The following is an 18,875-nucleotide window of genomic DNA, read 5'->3' on the forward strand; positions in this document are numbered from 1 at the left end:
CGAAAATTTTGTTTGGATGTATGGATGTTTGTTACTCTTTCACGCAAAAACTACTGAACGGATTTTAATAAAACTTTACAATAATATAGCTTATACATCAGAATAACACATAGGCTACAATTTTAACCGACTTTCAATTGCTTTTCTTTTTTTTTCGTTTTTCTCGAATTGGATGGAATTTTATCTATAGATTATTTCTGTCGTTTTCTTTTTATGAATTACAGCTCCAAGTTGCCGAAACTAACAGCAATTCTTTGCCCATTTTCTCTAAAATTTTGCCGAGTTAAGTACCTACATATTTTTTTACTCAACTATTTCATATTAAAGTGGTAAAAAGTAATTCCAACATTGTATAGACGACTTTCTCAACAGTACATTGTATTTTTTTCATACCGAGACGTCAATACAATCCATAAACAGGTGATATTCTAAACCTTTTATAGCAAAAATCACAAAACTGTCGCGGGTTTGAGTTGGATTATTTAAAAATACTTAAAAAAAACAAAAATCTAGCTCCAACATTAGATTATAATTGAAATGATCTTACATGTTGTGCATAAAAAATTATAGAAATACTGTATTTTAACTGTTAAATCACGTCTGTTAAATCAGCGAAATCGGCAAAATTTCGTATATGGACTCTTATGTTCGTTTTCTTATTTTCAACGATTACTCCGCCGTTTGTAAACCGATTTTCAAAACTTTTCTTTTGGTATATAGGGTATCATGCTAATTTGGTATTATATTCACAAAAGTGGTGATCTGATGAAGGATCCATAAGTAATCGAGGGAACTCCTCAAAATTTATTGGGAAACATGTGGTGACTTCGGTTTCGTAATAAGTATTCTAAGCATATGCTACCAACAAGTAAGATTTTGCACCGAGGTATACCTGGTATACCGTGTTTCGGAAGCAACGTTGCCAGACGTCCCGATTTTGGCGGGACGTCCCGATTTTTTCATCAAAATTAAATGTCCCGCGCGGGACAGGCTCAGTCCCGCTTTTCGGGGAAAGCCCGAACGTACGTGCAGCGTGCTGAGAAAGAAGGGAGCGTAATGAAGATAAGAGTGTGGGAGGTAGAGGGGTGGATTTTGGCTACTTTTGCTATCTATTATCCCGTAAACGTTATTTAACGCAAATAGAAAGATAAAAATTCAAAAAACGTTCGATTTTATATATTTTTTTACTTTGTCTCGCTTTTGACTGGAGAATCCCGCTTTTTCACTCAAAAAGTTCCAAAGTCCCGACTTGGCACAAAAAAAAATCTGGCAACGCTGTTCGGAAGGTGCTGAGAGAACTCCTGATTCTTTATATAGATACAAGTTTGGGAGTTTCGGCGTTGTTTTAAGAACGGAAAGCATATGCTACTATGCAAATTACATTCATCATCATCATCACTACCATATTATACCATTTCATAGTCTTTTAGATCGAGACTTGAGTTTGTCAAGCGATAATTAAAAAAAATCGATACCTACTTAATATTGTAATCCTGAAGAGTATGTTTGCTTGAACGCGTCAATTTCAGGAACTACAGGTCCGATTTAAAAACTTATCTCAGTGTTAGATAGATAATTTATTGAGTAAGACTGTAGGCTATATATTATCGCGCTAAGACTAATACGACCGAAGAAACTCAGGAAAATGTGGGATTTATCCGGGGGAAATTTTAGAAATTACGAACTACTGGAGCAATGTTTATGGCAATATTTGGCACAGATATAGAGTAGATCATGTGAAGGGAGTAGGGACATAAGCTATTTTTATGGGAAAACTAACCGCGACTTCGTCCGCGTGGACTTTAGTTTATAGTTGTTCCCGTGTTTTCCGGGACAAAAAACATTCCTTTTGCCAGATTCAAATTAGTATCACCAATCTCCATGCCAAATTTCATCAAAATAGATTGAATAGTTTAGGCGATAATCATAAAAGTTTATTGTGCGAGAACCGTACATTTTCCGGGACAAAATTAGTATTCCTTGTCCTTTCCCGAGACTCAAAGTATCTCCATACCAAATTCCATCAAAATAGATTGAATAGTTTACGCGTAAATCATAAAAGTATATTGAGCAGTAACCGTACATTTTTCCGGGACAAAATGTATCCTATGTTCTTTTTTAGGACTCAAAGTATCATTATTGCAAATTTCAGCAAAATGGGTCCAGCCGTTGACGCGTGATGTCGTGACCACGCGAAATATAACGTTCCGCGCAGCTTCGCCCGCGTAAATTAGATATTTCTCAGACAAATTAGTCCACAAAAAAAAGCCTATGATCTTTCACGTGGTCTACTTCTTATCTGTGCCAAATAACAGAAAAGTTGCTCCAGTAGTTCGTGAGATAAGCCCTTTCAAATAATTTTCCCCGTTTTTTCCATATTTTCCTCTATTCCTTCGCTTCTATTAGTCTTAGCGCTATAAAATATAGCCTATAGCCTTCCTCGATAAATAGGCTATTTAACACTGAAATAATTTTTTTAATCGGACCAGTAGTTCCTGAGATTAGCGCGTTCAAATAAGCCCTTTCAAATAATTTCCCCCCGTTTTTTTCACACTTTCCTCTATTTCTTCGCTTCTATTAGTGTTAGCGTGATAAAATATAATAATAGTAATAATATAATAATAACTTTTCGCGCGCTGGGTGTAGCTCGCCCATAGATTGCATGTGTAAAAGGACTGGCAGTAAGCTTTAAATAAAGTCACTTTTACCTCATCAGAGCATCTTGCAAATCTACGAGCTAACATGTTCCCACGCACGGCCAACGCTCTTCGCTCCCTCTCAATGTCTACATCGTCAACAAGCGTTTCAGTTACCCAATAACCCAGGTATTTAAATTTATGGACTCTAGCAAGTGGAACTTCATTAAGAAACACGGGTGGCATTGTGCTAACTTTATGTTCACGGGGTTGGAAAACAAGTAGTTCACTTTTCTTGGAGTTATACCTGAGTCCTTGGGCCTCGGCATACGCTTAACACATGCCTAGCAGTTTTCTGAGGCCACTGACCGAGGGACTGAGCAGCACCATGTCATCAGCATAACTAATCACTCCGCCCATGGAACAACCGACATTAGTGTTGCTCAGCTCCTCGATCAGCTTATTTATGTAAAGGTTGAAGAGACGAGGAGAAGTTAATCCACCCTGTCTAACTCCACACCTTAATTTGTACACTTTAGAGAGAGCCCCAGACCACTTTACAGCATTTTCCTGGTTCTTGTACCAATAATCAAAAATATTAATAACCTCAATTGGAAGATCCGTCTCATCCAGCAACTTGTTGCGTAGTATCTCATAGGACACCATATCGAAAGCCTTTGAAAGGTCCAGAAAACATGCATATACCCGAGTGCTTCTATCGGTGTAGTATTTGACAGTCTGCTTGAGAGACAGAATTGCAGTTTCTGTAGATAGTCCTGCTCTGAAGCCACATTGGGCATCGTGCAACTTAAGATGCTTGTCTAGATATTGATCAAGCAGACTGTCTAGGACCTTTAGCGTGCTGAAAGAATTTTTCAAATCGGACCAGTAGTTCCTGAGATTAGCGCGTTCGAACAAACAAACTCTTCCGCTTTATAATATTATAAGTAATAAGTATAGATGTACCGTTTCCGTAAAATTCTTAATTTACGCGGGCGAAGCCGCGCGGGACGTCTAGTTAATAATAATTATGTCGGGCCGACCGCTCAACAGACGCTCCAATTTGGTCGGGGCCGACCAAATTGGGCCGACCAAATCGGGGCGTTTGTTAGGGCTATTAAGCTAAAGTTAAATTTAGCCTTAACTATAACCATAACTTTAACTTTAACCACGCCTCTGGTGCAACCCAACCTTAAGAGGATACACCAGGGGCGAGAGAAATTGAAAATACCTTGAAAATGTATTGCTGTTACACCAATCTCAAGTATTGCACCGCAGAGCGCGATAGAGACAGCACGACAAAAGTTCTAATAAAAGAACAGAAAATCTTCGATTCGTTGTCCGCTGATTCCTTCTCCAAAACTTAACCGATTTAAGTACTTTTTTTCATTGAGAATTAAAGCAAGGCTTGAGCTGTGTTCCTATAATAATAATAATAATAATTTGTTATTTGCAAAAAAATGGTACAGAGTTTTTTTTTCTGTATATTCTAGCCAGTTTTGTTTTCTGGGTGTTTGAACACAGAGGAAAATCTGGCCATCTTTTTGGGTTTTTGGACGTTCTTATCTTTTTTAGTAATAAAATTATGAAAAAAAAGAAAACATAGGGACATGCTAATAGTAGCCATAGATATTCAGGAAAAAAATCATAACTCTACCGGCATTATCCAGGGAGGAAACAGGGGACAGCGTTTGTGTGGAAAAACGGCGGTGTGGACTCCTCTTAAGAGGATACCACAGCGGCTAGAGAAATGAAAAAAAAGTACGTGTAATATCTATAGCTGTCTCCCTTACCTCAAGCCTATACCGCAGAACGCGATAGAGACAACTGCAGAAAATCCAGAAAATCAACGATTCGTTGTCCCCTGATTCCTTCTCCAAAACTTAACCGATTTAAGTACTTTTTTCATTAAAGATTAAAAAAAGGCTTGAGCTGTGTTCCTATGTTTTGCTTTTTTTGTATAATCTATCCAAATCGGTTTTCTGGACGTTTGAACACAGTGGAAAATCTGGCCATTTTTTTGGGTTTTTGAACGTTCATATCTTATTTAATAATTAAATTATGAAAAAAAAGAAAACATAGGGACATTGTATTAGTGGCCGTAGATATTCAGGAAAAAAATTATAACTCTACTAGCATTATCCAGGGAGGAAACAGGGGACAACGTTTGTATGGAAAAAATGGCGGTGTGGAATCCTCTTAATGTCCTTAACGTCGATACTCGATACTCGTCCTGACCTGCTAATTTTTGTAATAATTTTTGTGATAGCGTCCTTAAAAGTAAATGACAAAAAAATGTTATTGTGGGATATCCATAAGAGATAGACATAATTATACTGATTATACCTTTCGTAGTATTCGAGTTTTCTGTAGACCTTTTCATAATGTACCGTACTTAGTACTGTCACAGAATATGTATTAGTAGGTACTGTATTATTTTGATAAATCTCGTGGGGTTCATTCAGCCTGCGTTTGCAATGTTAGCGGAAAATATGTAATTATTTAGTATTTACGACATCACAATATTAGAAACCCCAAAATTAACAGTATTTCTCCACTATTTAATGAATGTTATTATACTTAAATAAACCTTCCTCTTTAATCACTCCGCGTCAAAATCCGTTGCGTAGTTTTAAAGGTAGGGAACAAAGGGACATGAGGGAAAAAAAGCGACTTGGTTTATAAATTATAATATGTAGTGATGTACCTATAACGTGACCATTTTTTTGTCTTTTATGGCCCCCGCCATGGGAAACGTTATTATAGAAATGCTAAACAGATTTTAGCGTTGGTTATAAGTAGACATCTGATTATATGCACGGCACGATCAAAGTGCCGAAATATGCATGCAAGTATGCACGAAAAATGGCCGAAATATGCACAAAATATGCACAATCAAAAGTCACTTATTATTTAAAAAAAATAATTGTTTGAATAGCTTTCCGGTGGTGCCGTTAATAAAAGCGTCAATTTTATAATTTCATCAAATCCAGGATTCTTTATACAGCACCAATTATAATAATTATTTTCTACCAACATTTTCCGATTGCAATCTTAATGCCCATGGGAGCTTAAGAAATCGGTAACTACTTTATTCAAATTTTTTACTAATGTTGCCAACGACAAAGAAAATTTTTGTTTCTAGAAAGATATTGTGCCTATCGGGTGCATTGCATTCTTTTAATGGGGATGGAGCCACATATTTTAAGTGTATTTATCTAACCTACCTCTGTTTTGTGGCCCCGGTGTGTGTCATGATAGCTAGTTTGGAGACTACGAGGGCATAAAACTACCAAAATATGCACTATCAACGAAAAATTGTCAAAATATGCACTATCGCCTAAAAAGTGCCATTACATATATGCATTTGTATAAGCAATAAATATGCAAGTATGCAAATGCATTTAATGTAATCCGATGTCTAGTTATTAGGTACTCGAGCACTGCGCGGGCGCGGCATTGACATCGGACAAACATACATTCCAGCGATAACAAACATACTCGGGGATAACTTGGCAGTTGGCTGCTTTCTGAAAGAGTATCTTGGCGAAAACGGTGTTGTCGACAGTCCCGTTCCAACGTTCCAAACGGACGTATGGTCACGTTAATCATTTATGACGAAAGATGAGCGTCCGACGTCCGTGGCCTAGTGGGAAGACCGTTAGTTCGCACTTCGCAGTTCGCACAATTATGAGGGTGCAGGTTCTCGATCCCGGGTAGGGGCGTGTACTACTGAGACATTTTACGGACGAATCAAGTACATAATACGGACGCGCGCTCGTACGGTGAAGGAGAATCGTAAGGAAATCCACACATGGTTAGTCCCAGACGTATAATACCAGTAGCCCTAGCACGGCCCCAGTAGAAATGCGAAAGTATAGACAAACTGTGGAGATAAACCCCCCCCCCCCCCACGACAATGCGTTATATTGCATCTCGCTCTATTCCTGTTTGGCATTAATTGTTTCGCCGCGATTTCGCAGCGAACCGCGACGGTGGACTAGAGGCGTTAGTCAAGACTCAAGACACGTCACAGTCAACGTCTTGACGAGTTGTCCTTCAGTCATTCAATTGAATGGTGTCATTCCAAATAATCTCGACAACAAAATATTATCTATTACTACCACTGACCTCCATTATACAAGTACGCTGGACTTATGATACCCACCTGCTTTTTGTGCCTATTTGAAGCGGAATCAGCGCCCCCAATGCGGGGGAAGAGAACTAAATCTGACGTAACTTGCTAAATGCCAATGGCCGCTTAATCGGTAATGGTTGTAGAAACTAGTATTAGTTCCAAGTACTCCCACTACTGCTATCAACGCCAATATGGCGACTTTCAAACGTCATTTTTACGTCAAATTTAGTTCTCTTCCCCCGCATTGGGAGCGCTGATTCCGCTTCAAATGGGCACAAAAACCAGCAGTCATTTCAAAGGTTATCGTAAGTCCAGCCAGCGTACTTGTATTATAATGGAGGTCAGTGATTACTACTGTTATCATTTGAATATACAGTTATACCCGCGCAGGCCATTAGAGTGCCCGACTGGAGACGCCCGTTGATCGAGTTTTGAGGTGTTAAGCGTCTCCCAGACAGACGCGGCCTGCGGTGGCGGTGGCGGTGGCAGTCAGTTGGATGACTTGAGAGTTCTAGGAACGACAGACACACGCGGCCAAGTCATCCAACTGACCGCCACCGCAGGCCGCGTCTGTCTGGGTGAACGCTTAAAGTGTGTACTGCGGTGAGGCAAACAGTCACAACGGGTTGTGTTGCGTCTCACTTCTCAGTAAGTAGTAACGTCAAGATTGGCAAACGGATTACGGACAGGACGAAGTTTGTACCGGTCGGTCGGGGGTCGTAGACGTTGACGGAGCACGGGCCCCGGAGTCCGTAGCAAGTTAGCAACTGCGGTCCAGAGTGACGTAACTCGCGGCCGGCGCGGCGCGGCGGCAGGTGTTTGTGTCCATGGGCGACGGAAGTTGCTTTCCATCAGGTGACCCGTTTGCTCGTTTGCCCCCTTATTTCATTTTAAAAAAAAAGGTGGACACCGCCGGGCCCGCGCCCGCGCCAGCAGGTGTCGCAACGTCCCCCACAAATCACACCACGGCTCGAAAAGCGGCGACTATCTAAATTCTGATCGCTACGACGTTTACAAGTTTACGATTGTGAAATAGTTAAGACGTTTTATGATACCTCTGTCTCGGTCGTCGAGCTAATGAGGAGTCATAATAATTACCGATGCGGTGTCACAATAATAATTACCGGCGACATAAAATTGTGACCTCGCTCCTTTGTCCTCGGCACTCCTCGGTCGGTTCCTCAAAAACGGAGAATATTAAACCTGCGTAAAATATTTAAACTGTTTAGAATTCTGAATTATTCAGTAAGTAGGTGAACTGTTCGTACCACGTTCGTACTGTACTTATAGGATTGTTAACGGGCACTCGATACTTCCTCGAAACTCGTAAATAGTAAGTTACATGCAAATAACGCGTAGGTAAAAGTTTTTTGATATGCATTAAAATAAAATTTACGATCAATTAAATTCGCGAAATAAAACCTCACGAAGCGTAACCAATTTAACCGCGTACGTCTACGTCCATACACCTCACACACACAAACACGCCTGCTTAAGTGTATGCAAACTACGACCTTTCAGCTCAAGGATTTTAACATTAGAACTATTTATTAAAGTTAAACGAAAAACGTTGCGGTAACTGGTTGTGCACTTTGCACCGAGCGCGGGCGGCGCGCGGCGTGCGTCGAGCGCTGTGCTTGTTGAATGTTGAAATCATGAATGGGCTCGAAGTAAGACTCAAAGTTTGTGGGTGCAAACTGCAAACTGCAATGCATTATGAGTTAAGGCCCGCTTATGCTGTAGGACCTAGCTCTACTAGTCTAAGTGATAAGTTGAAAATGGCGAAATATATGTAGAGATAAGGCTCTCTGATTGCGCGGAAGTACACAAAGGTGTACCTCAGGCATCTATTCTGGGCCCTTTACTATTCTTACTATTTACTGCAGACATGTCTCACAAGGTGGTTCACTGTAAACGCCATAATATGTACGCTCATGACACACAAAATCTAAGGTTTGATCCACAAGATACAAGAGTAGCTGTTATTTGTTAATAAGATAAATAATGATGATTTAGAAAGTATTTATATAGTGATTTTTTGGCCTTTCTCGCTGTCGATAAAGGCAACAGATAGGCACTTTAAAATTTCAGGAAATCTTCAATTAAATGTGCGATATAATTACTAATAATAAAATTAAAGTAAAATTAAAAAATAAGGGCGGCTCCCATACGAAAAACACAAATATTGGCCTAATTTTGCTCTATAATAGTACGGAACCTTTCCTGCGCGAGTACGACTCGCACTTGGCCGATTATTACTATTGTTAAACCGATGGTTAAGAGAATAAACCAGAGGCTACAGAAATGAAAAAAAAGTACGTGTAATATTTATAGCTGTCTCCCTTACCTCAAGCCTATACCGCAGAACGCGATAGAGGCAACTGCAGAAAATCCAGAAAATCAACGATTCGTGGTCCCCTGATTCCTTCTCCAAAACTTAACCGATTTAAGTACTTTTTTCATTAAACATTAAAGAAAGGCTTGAGCTGTGTTCCTATTTTTTATTTTTTTTTGTATAATCTAGCCAAATCTGTTTTCTGGATGTTTGAACACAGCGGAAAATCTGGCCATTTTTTTGGGTTTTTGAACGTTCATATCTTATTAAATAATGAAAAAAAGAAAACATAGGGACATTGTATTAGAGGCCGTAGATATTCAGGAAAAAAATTATAACTCTACCAGCATTATCCAGGGAGGAAACAGGGGACAACGTTTGTATGGAAAAACGGGCGGTGTAGACTCCTAGAGGAAAATAAGCTTTATATATATATATATATATATATATATATATATATATATATATATATATATATATATATATATATATATATATATATATATATATATATATATACACGTTATGGATGCAAAAAAGGTATCGGAATCGTACCTGTTGACACCTGGTTACAACGGATTTTTCTAAATCTCTATACTCATTGCCGTGAATTGAACGATGTTTGCTTTCAATACGAAGATTTCCTTTTTTTCCCGCCAAGTCAATTTAAAAAAAATATATATATTTGCGGCCACATTTGGACTGGCACCCCAGTAAAAATATCATAAATATCCTCCTCCTTATCATAAATATTTGTAAAAATGTGGTTTTAGCGTGTACCTACTCGATACATGTAATAACGCTCAAAGACCGAAAACGCTCAGTGAGCGAAAAATGGCTCAAAATTGGCCGTTATCACTAGGGCCACGACGCGTTCTAATCACAGAAATACCACATAGCGAAATTCGTGTCGTGGACTCGTGGCTGACTTGCTATTCGACCACAACGCGTTGTGGTAATCGAGAAAAGCCATGACGCATTCTGAGCATTTAAAAACAGCCACGACGCGAATCCGTGTTGTGGCCCTAATGAAAACGGCCACGACGCGTTCTGAAACCAGGTTAGTTACTCAGGAGTCAGGAGTAATTTTATAGCGCCCCAGTGTGTGCGCAATACACAAGAGCACTCTGGTTTCTATGAAACCAGGCCAGTTGAGCAGAAGTCATTTCAGAGTGCCCAAGTGTGTGTGCAATACACAAGAGCACTCGACTGGTTGTTACGTAGGAGTTATGTTATAGTGCCCAAGTGTGTGCGCAATATACAAGAGCACTCTGGTTCCAATGAAACCAGGCCAGTTATGCAGGAGTAATTTTATAGTGCCCAAGTGTGTGCGCAAGACACAAGAGCACTCTGGTTCCAATGATTAATGAAACCAGGCCAGTTACGTAGGAGTAATTTTATAGTGCCCAAGTGTGCAAACCTTATTGCTGCTGCGGAACCCTTCATGGGCGAGTCCTTTCCTGAGGCGAGAGAATTTTTTTCCATTTTTTTTTCATTTTTATTTAGCTTATGTCTCCCTCTGGGTCTTCCATTCTCCTCTCTTTCTCCGTTCTCGCCACCGTTGGCTGGCGTTGGCTGGTACGTCTCCAGCTCCATCTTCTAGGCCACCGACGGTTGCGTGCTGCGTGATGCGTGAAGCGTTGTCTATCGGGTACCCACTCTGTCGATATCTTTGCCCAGCGGTCGGCAATCGGGATGCATTCGACTCGCTAGTTGCTACTACCGAGTTACTTGTAAGTTGTAGTAAAATCGACTTATGTAGACGGGAGGAGAGAGGAGACACTCCGTAGTCCGTAGTCCGTACAAGCGACGCCTGACAACTTCCCCGCGCGGTAATTACAGACTACGGAGCGCCTTAACCTTTCGCCCGGGCAGGCCGCACGGTGCACGCGGAAAACCGTGTGTATAATTATTATAAATTATTCAGCGTGTTTGTCTCCGCACCGCCGCGCGCCCTTCCCCGCTGAAGTCAAGGAGAGTGTCACTAGTCACTACTCACTTGTCACATTGTGCGATGTCGATCAGCCGCAACTATTCACACTAGCGACAACTGAGTAGCCGTATGCTGCGCACGTCATCTGTCGAGCCTCCGGGCCCCGTCATCTGATAGCGGGCCCTGACGACGAGCACAGAGGATATTGTACTCTGTGCTCGCGCCATGCTCGCGCCTCGCACCTCCCCCGCCGCTGCAGCCTGCAACCCTCCACGCCTCATCCGAATCCCTGTTCCTACCACTGACGAGTGACGACCGGTAGAGTTATTGCCGTCCCACGCCGCCCACGCCGCCGACCTTCGCACCTTCTACCCGCCGGAGCCGCAGGGTGTACCGTGTAGTATCAATCGAGCGAGCACTAGCAGTGGCGGCGCTGCTGCGGTGACGTGATGACGGCGCGGCCGTCGCGCGACGTGCCGCTCGCCGCGTGCGTCATTATGACTCGGCAGTATTGTAATGAGCGTTCGAAAGCGCGTAAACAACACCTAGCCGAGTATTCCAGTACGCTGTGCGATCGAAGTAGTTTTCCAACGAACCTCCGAGCTCCGGCTCCGGCTCCGGCTCCAGCTCCGAGGCGGAAAAGCGAAGGCGCGCGGGGCTGCTGTCGCGTGATGCGTGGTACGTGGACGTCACCCGCACCGATGCAGTGCACGGTTGACGAATGACGGTGCACCGTGGTCCGTGCACCTCACCTCGGCCGGCGTTCACTGTTTCCGAGGTTTCTCGCATCGCGAGCGAGACCTTCCTCCGACGACCCCGGACAATTATTAACGGGCGACAAAAAAGCATTAAAGCTGTAATTAGGAGGCGGATGTGCACAAAGTCGGGTTAATAAATTACAAACATTACGACGTCAGTGCCGAAGATTTTATCACACAGACCCGAAACATATATTATGAACAACAATAATATCTATATTATAATTGGGAAGAGTTTGTTTGTTTGTTTCAGTGTTAGATAGCCCATTTATCGAGGAAGGCTATAGGCTATATTTTATCGCTCTAAGACTGGGTTGCACCAACTAACTTTGACTTTAACCTTAACTTTAACCAAAAAAATGACATGTCGTATGAGCATAGGGGTGTTTGGACGCCATATTTAACTTTAACTATAACCACGCCTCTGGTGCAACCCAACCTAAGACTAATAGGAGCGAAGAAATAGAGGAAAGTGTGGAAAAAACGGGAGAAATTATTTGAAATGGCTTATTTGAACGCGCTAATCTCAATAATTGGAACTAGCCAATATAATAACGAAATGTAAAAAAATATGAGGTAGGTATAGAGCACAATATTTAAAGGGATTTAAGCCTTAAACATTTTAATAACCGGCCAAGTGCGAGTCGGGACTCGCGCACGAAGGGTTCCGTACCGTTAAATAGGAAAAATAGGCGAAAAATTGTATCTTGTATGGGAGCCCCCCTTAATTTTATATTTAATTTTAATATTATTCTTAAATATTGAAGCAGATAATTAAGGCCTTTGTGAAAATATCAAGTGCCTACCTGTTGCCATTATTGATATCGAGCAAAAAAGGCCAAAAAAATAACGTTTGGTGTATGGGAGCCCCCTTTAAATATTAATTTTATTTTGTTTTTAGTATTTGTTGTTATAGCGGCAACAGATATACACAATCTGTGAAAATTTCAGAACTCTAGCTATAGAGGTTCTTGAGGTACAGCCTGGATGCAGACAGACGGACAGACAGACTTCGAAGTCTCATGATAGGGTCCCGTTTTCACCCTTTCTGTACGGAACCCTTACAAAAAATAATACTTTCGCTGTAATTAATTTACAAGCTCACCTCCGACAAAACTATTTGTCATCGAAATATAAGTATTAACATTTTTATTTATTTAGAAAGATATTTAAAAAACACATGAAAAATAGAGAAGATCCGCCCCTAGAAACTACAATTGTATGCTAAGCTAAAGTGAATCTTATTGCGATGCGTACTTGAGCTTGATCTTTGGTTGTGTGCAATGTGTGCAAGCCGCAAGATTATCGTTTTGGATTGAGATAAGACCTCGTCGCCTTAACACCGTTATCCTTAAAACATCAAATGAGCCCGTCAAAATAAACAACTTTTTCTATGAGAACCATTCTAAGAACTTAAAAAATCCGTCTTCATACCCATACAAATTGCCGATCCGGGTGGTTTCAAGGATAACGGTGTTTACAACTTTACACTAACATCTTGTATACTACTTGTAGAGTTCGGTTTGGGGGGCTAAATAAGCTTAATAATTTCGCATAAAATATAAAGTTTAATTAAAAAAATTAAATATTATGTGCACACTGCACAGCTGTTTTGATTTAAAGGGTACCAGGGTTTTTTTTATAAAAGCTTATTACACCAATTTTGTTGACATCGCGCGCTATAAACTGAAGACCACGCGGACGAAGTCGCGGGCAACAGCTAGTAAAGAATAAGCACAAGCTAGATATACCGGGGAAAACTCCGGAATGAAGCGCGCGTCAGGTCGCCGATAACTCGTGATAAAGAGTAGTTATTAAGTGTATATCTATACTAATATTATAAATGCGAAAGTATCTCTGTCTGTCTGTCTGTCTGTCTCGCTTTCACGCCAAAACTACTGAACCGATAGTAATGAAATTTTGTACACAGATAGTCTAAAGCCTGAGAAAGGACATAGGCTACTTTTCAACTGGAAAAAGGGGTTGTAAGGAGGTGGAAATGCGTAAATTTGGTCAAATTAACTTAGTTCCAAAAACTCAAAACAGATGGCGCCAAGAGTCCTCTAGATCGCGCTATTGCTTGCTCATGCGTATTTCTATAAGGGGTGGTACCATGTTGAGCTAAATTTTTCGATTCTTTCGATTGTTAGACACGTCATTAACTAATAACTCACCTACCAACTTAGATATCAAATTCAAAAACAACAGCGCCAAAACTACTGAACCGATTGTAAGTAAGAAGTAGCCTATGTCCTTTCTCAGAAGCCTGAGAAAGGACATAGGCTACTTCTTACTGGAAAAAGGGGTTGTAAGGGGGTGTTTATGCGTAAATTTGTTCAAATTAAGTTAGTTCCAAAAACTGGAACAGATGGCGCCAAGAGTCGCCTAGATCGCGCTATCGCTTGCTCATATGTATTTCTATAAGAGGTGGTACCATCTTGAGATAATATTACGATTGTGTATATACATGTTATTAATTAACTCACGTACCAACATAGATATCAGAAACAACAACTCTCTACCAATAATAAATACTAAATAGTTTATGGGCAAAGCTAAAGTTGTGTAATGCATTATGCAGCTAAGTTGTGTAACGCTAAATAAGCTTGGTATAAAAAAGTTTAATTTAAAAAAAAAAACATATTATGTGCATACTACACGGCTGTTTTGGGTATTTTGATTTAAGGGGTACCAGGGTTTTAAAAAGCTTTTGACACCAATTTTATTGACACCGCGCGCTATAAACTGAAGTCCACGCGGACGAAGTCGCAGGCAACAGCTAGTAATTTATATGTATGTTAGTCATTAAGGTATATATTGTATGGGCCTATGTAGCCTGCTATAAATAAATAAATAAAAAAAATATACCAATAACCAGGCTGAGCAAAGTGAGCAATTAATCTTTCAAAGGTCAATGTATGGCGTATATACAATAAAATCCCAGGAAACGTCCAAAATCTTTCAATTAACAAATTTAAAAAAGTTGTACAATCCAATCGTTTGTGTGCTAAGGCTTATTATTATTATAAAGTAATTGATTTTCTCAATGATAGCACACCTTGGGAATGTTAAGCTGACAAACCATAGGACGCTTCTATATAAATGTACCACATTTTTACTTACTTTACTTACATACTTTGTGTAAATTAGTATAAGATATCATTTTTTATTTTCCACCTTTTTGGTAAAAGGTGGCCTCGTGCGAGTTTCTTACGCCGCGGACGGACAGACGAACGGACAGACCAAAACTATAATAAGGGTTCCTTGTTGACTACGGAACCCTAAAAAGGAAATAACAACCGGCCAAGTGCGAGTCGGAATTGTACACGAAGGGCTCCGTACCATTAAATGTAAATTTTTGTTAGAGTGCCCCCTTTTATTGTTTATTATTAAAGTAGGACATGAGTAGGACTTACAATTATTATTACTATTTCATGAAAATTAAAATGCCTTTCCACCACCAACATTAAAGTTGCCACTTGCCACTTGTCACTTGCCACTTGCCGATCAGACTAGACTTCTGAAATTTTCACAGATTTTAATGATTCTGTTTATGTTAGTATCTTAAATTTTATTATAATTTAAATGAATGAATTACGATTGTTTGACCTTCTGCTACTGTAATAATATTTAAAACTCATTTTTCTTAATAATTATTCTTATTTCGGTTTGCTATAAAAGCGGGTTTTTTTTAATATTTTTTTTTAATGAAATAAGGGGGCAAACGAGCAAACGGGTCACCTGATGGAAAGCAACATCCGTCGCCCATGGACACTCGCAGCACCAGAAGAGCTGCAAGTGCGTTGCCGGCCTTTTAAGAGGGAATAGGGTAATAGGGGAGGGTAGGGAATAGGGGAAGGTAGGGAAGGGAAGGGAATAGGCCAGGGGATTGGGCCTTCGGGAAACTCACTCACTCGGCGAAACACAGCGCAAGCGCTGTTTCACGCCGGTTTTCTGTGAGAACGTGGTATTTCTCCGGTCGAGCCGGCCCATTCGTGCCGAAGCATGGCTCTCCCACGTATTACGTACGTTTTTTTTAAATCTATTTAAGTATTTGTGATAGACGGACAGACAGCGAATTCTCAGTTATAGTCCTGTTTTTACCCTTTGGGTGCGGAACCCTAAAACTGTTATAATGTAGATGAATGTATTGTAAAATAAAATTATTGTAAAAAAAAGTATGCTATCATAATGTCGTATCATACGAACATCAGCAATTTCATGATGACCATTCAGTTGCCGAGTTGGATCATAGGATAGACTCTAGACTCTAGAGTCTAGATAGACTTATAGTGCCTACGAGATGGCTTACTCGTATTGTTTAGACGGGTGCAGTGCGCTGCCGACAGCCGTGCGCGCGGTCATAGCGCGGTCGGCGGGCGCGGGGTCGGTGACACACTTTCCACCAAATGTTACTTTCTACGTAAATGAATACCTGTCATACCGCGAGTGCTGGTTCACGTGAGTCGTGACACGTCACACGTGTGCGCCTGCTACAGCCACCTACCTGCTACGGCCGACGGCCCACGACGCGACGGCGACACGAGAGTCACGAGCACTAGTACAGAGTACTACGTCGAGAATCATACCGCTAGGCGCTAAACCAGTTTAGTGCAATAGATATAATTATAAGGGCCCCTTTAAATTACAGCAACTACCCCTGGAACTGTTATAATTTCACTAGTATCGCCATTTTGCTACGGTACGGAACTCGGAACCCTCGCAGGCCACTGTGGTTTTCTAAAACATCATGGGGATCTCCTAGATTTTATGGAATCTCGATGATCGTTACATATTCACCATTACAAACCGGTGGTAGGCACCATTAGCATCAACGTTCTGAAAGTATTTGTTACAAATCTATTCGGAAATAAAACAATTTTTATTTATTTATTATTATTATTTATTGAGCGTATAATAATATGTATTTAACCCTTAACTGGTATCGGGGGTCAAAAGTTACCCCAGGCGTTTGAATTTTCTATGATATCTTTACTATTTAAACATGTACACTCTTCTGATTCTGTGTAATCTGCTACGTCGCGTCGGGTAGTGCGGCGGATGACGAACGTACGTGTAACGTGGCTCTACTGTTGCTGAAAGCGGATTTAAGAGTACTGGGGTCAAAAATTACCCCCGATACCAAAAGTGTATGTTTTTTTTCAACGGTATCTTGTAATGGTTTTTAATATTTTTTTCGATACATCGGGAATTTTAAACCAAAATTAGCTTTTATGAAATAAGTACTTGAAATCTAATTCAGAAACCCCCCAGAAAACTATTATAACAGTTTGCAACGTGAAACAGTTTACGATCGTAAAAAGAGGAAGGAAATCAGCTATTCTAGCGAAATTATCATTGTTGCAGTTTCAGATTCTTAAAATTCTAGAAGCAAAGAATGTATATCGAGTATAGCAAGTGCTTATTATTGTAATGTAAAGAAAATTTTGGCAAAATCACAAACAAAATAGTAAAATTTTACGAGTATCTTTTGGTTTCTGGTTTTGCTCTGTCATTTTTTTATTTTTAGTCGATATCAAAAGAAATGAATGTGTTTTATTATTAAGATTACATAAGAAAACTAGATAAAAAAAGAAATAAAAGATATGTTTATGTTTTAATATATTTAAGGGCTCCTAAAATAACAGTCGTCTAAGTATATGATTGAAAACTTAGATCTTTTTTTATATAGGGAAAAAAATATTATTCATTAATGTTATTGGCCTTAAAAGCTGAAATTTATGTAGGTTAAGAGATTTATTTCAGTATAAAAAACTAATTAATTAAAAAAAACAGTGTTTTGATATTTTTTATGTTTCATTGGAGTGGAGTCTCTTTTTACCCCCGATACCAGATACGTTGCCTTTTTTAACGAAACCAGCTAAGGGTTAAACATGATTCAAACAGAGCACGAGGCAAGATTCTACCGTTCCATGTGCAACGAGACAGCTACGCGTTGTACCAATTCATACGATCTCGGACGGTAAACTCTACCATCCATCATCAGGTAGCGTCGTCGCTCGCCAGGGCAGCCGCGCCGCGCTCCGCGCGGCCGGCGGCGGCGCGCGGCGGTGCTGTGCGCGGTGTCTCTCCCCCTCCTCCCCCTCCCCGTCGCGTCCGCCGCCCGCCGCCCTCCGCGTCGCGTGACTTTTGACCGCCGACACCGTTTTACATTCAATGTGGAACAATTCTAGGGATTTCATTTCTTTTTAACCGACTTCCAATTGTAAGTTGGTTTATGTTGTTTTTTCTTTTAGTTAATTTTTTTTTGGGTGTAGGTATTTCTTTTAGGTTTCCGTACCCATAGGGCAGGAATCGCGGCCTTATTACTAAGACTTCGTTGTCTGTCCACTTTATTTAATAAAGTGGAATAAGAATTTCCACCAAGAAGTGACAGTACATTCAATATCATATTCATTGTCTGTTTCCAGGCTGTAACTCAAGAACGGTAATAGCTAGAGAGTTGGAATTTTCATAGATTATATCTGTTGCCGGTATAACAACAAATACTAAAAACAAAATAAAATTATTAGGTATTTAATATAATATTTATGGGGCACTCCCATACAACAAACGTGATTTTTTTGCCTTTTTTGCTCTATATCAATAATGTCATTATTGGCAACAAGTAGGTACTTGATTTTTTCTCGAAGTCCTTAATTATAATATAATTATTATTAAATATTAAAGTACACATATTATGTGTACTTTAATATTTAATAATAATTTTAAAATAAAATAAAAAATTAATCCCATACAAAAAACAAAAAACACATTTTTTTGCCTAATTTTGCTCAATTAAGGAGATGGGGTAAGTTAGGTTGGGTTTGATAATTTCTTTGTTGTTTCTGTACTAATAGTATGTTACAAACCAAATTTCAGCTTTCTCAGACATCAGGAAGTAAATACCCTAACAGTTTTGATGATCGGTGAGTCAGTGCCAAAATCCAAAGTATTTAAATATGATTTAAATAGTAACAATATTCAAACTTTTCGTATTTAATTACTATACTCATGTCATAATATCTTGAAAATTTCAACTATCTGGCATTAACCAAACCAAAGTTACGAGGGT

The 18,875-nt window shown here is 39.9% G+C and overlaps 1 protein-coding gene across 2 annotated transcripts in view; it reads left to right on the forward strand.

Moving 5' to 3' along the window:
* The window catches only part of LOC121730313 (RNA-binding protein fusilli), a 101,480-nt gene that overhangs the window by 26,493 nt on the left and 56,112 nt on the right, over positions 1–18,875 (forward strand). The gene's annotated exons all lie outside the window — the stretch shown is intronic.

The sequence above is a fragment of the Aricia agestis genome, chromosome 1, assembly GCF_905147365.1.
Source record: "Aricia agestis chromosome 1, ilAriAges1.1, whole genome shotgun sequence".
Classification (NCBI taxonomy): Eukaryota; Metazoa; Arthropoda; class Insecta; order Lepidoptera; family Lycaenidae; genus Aricia; species Aricia agestis.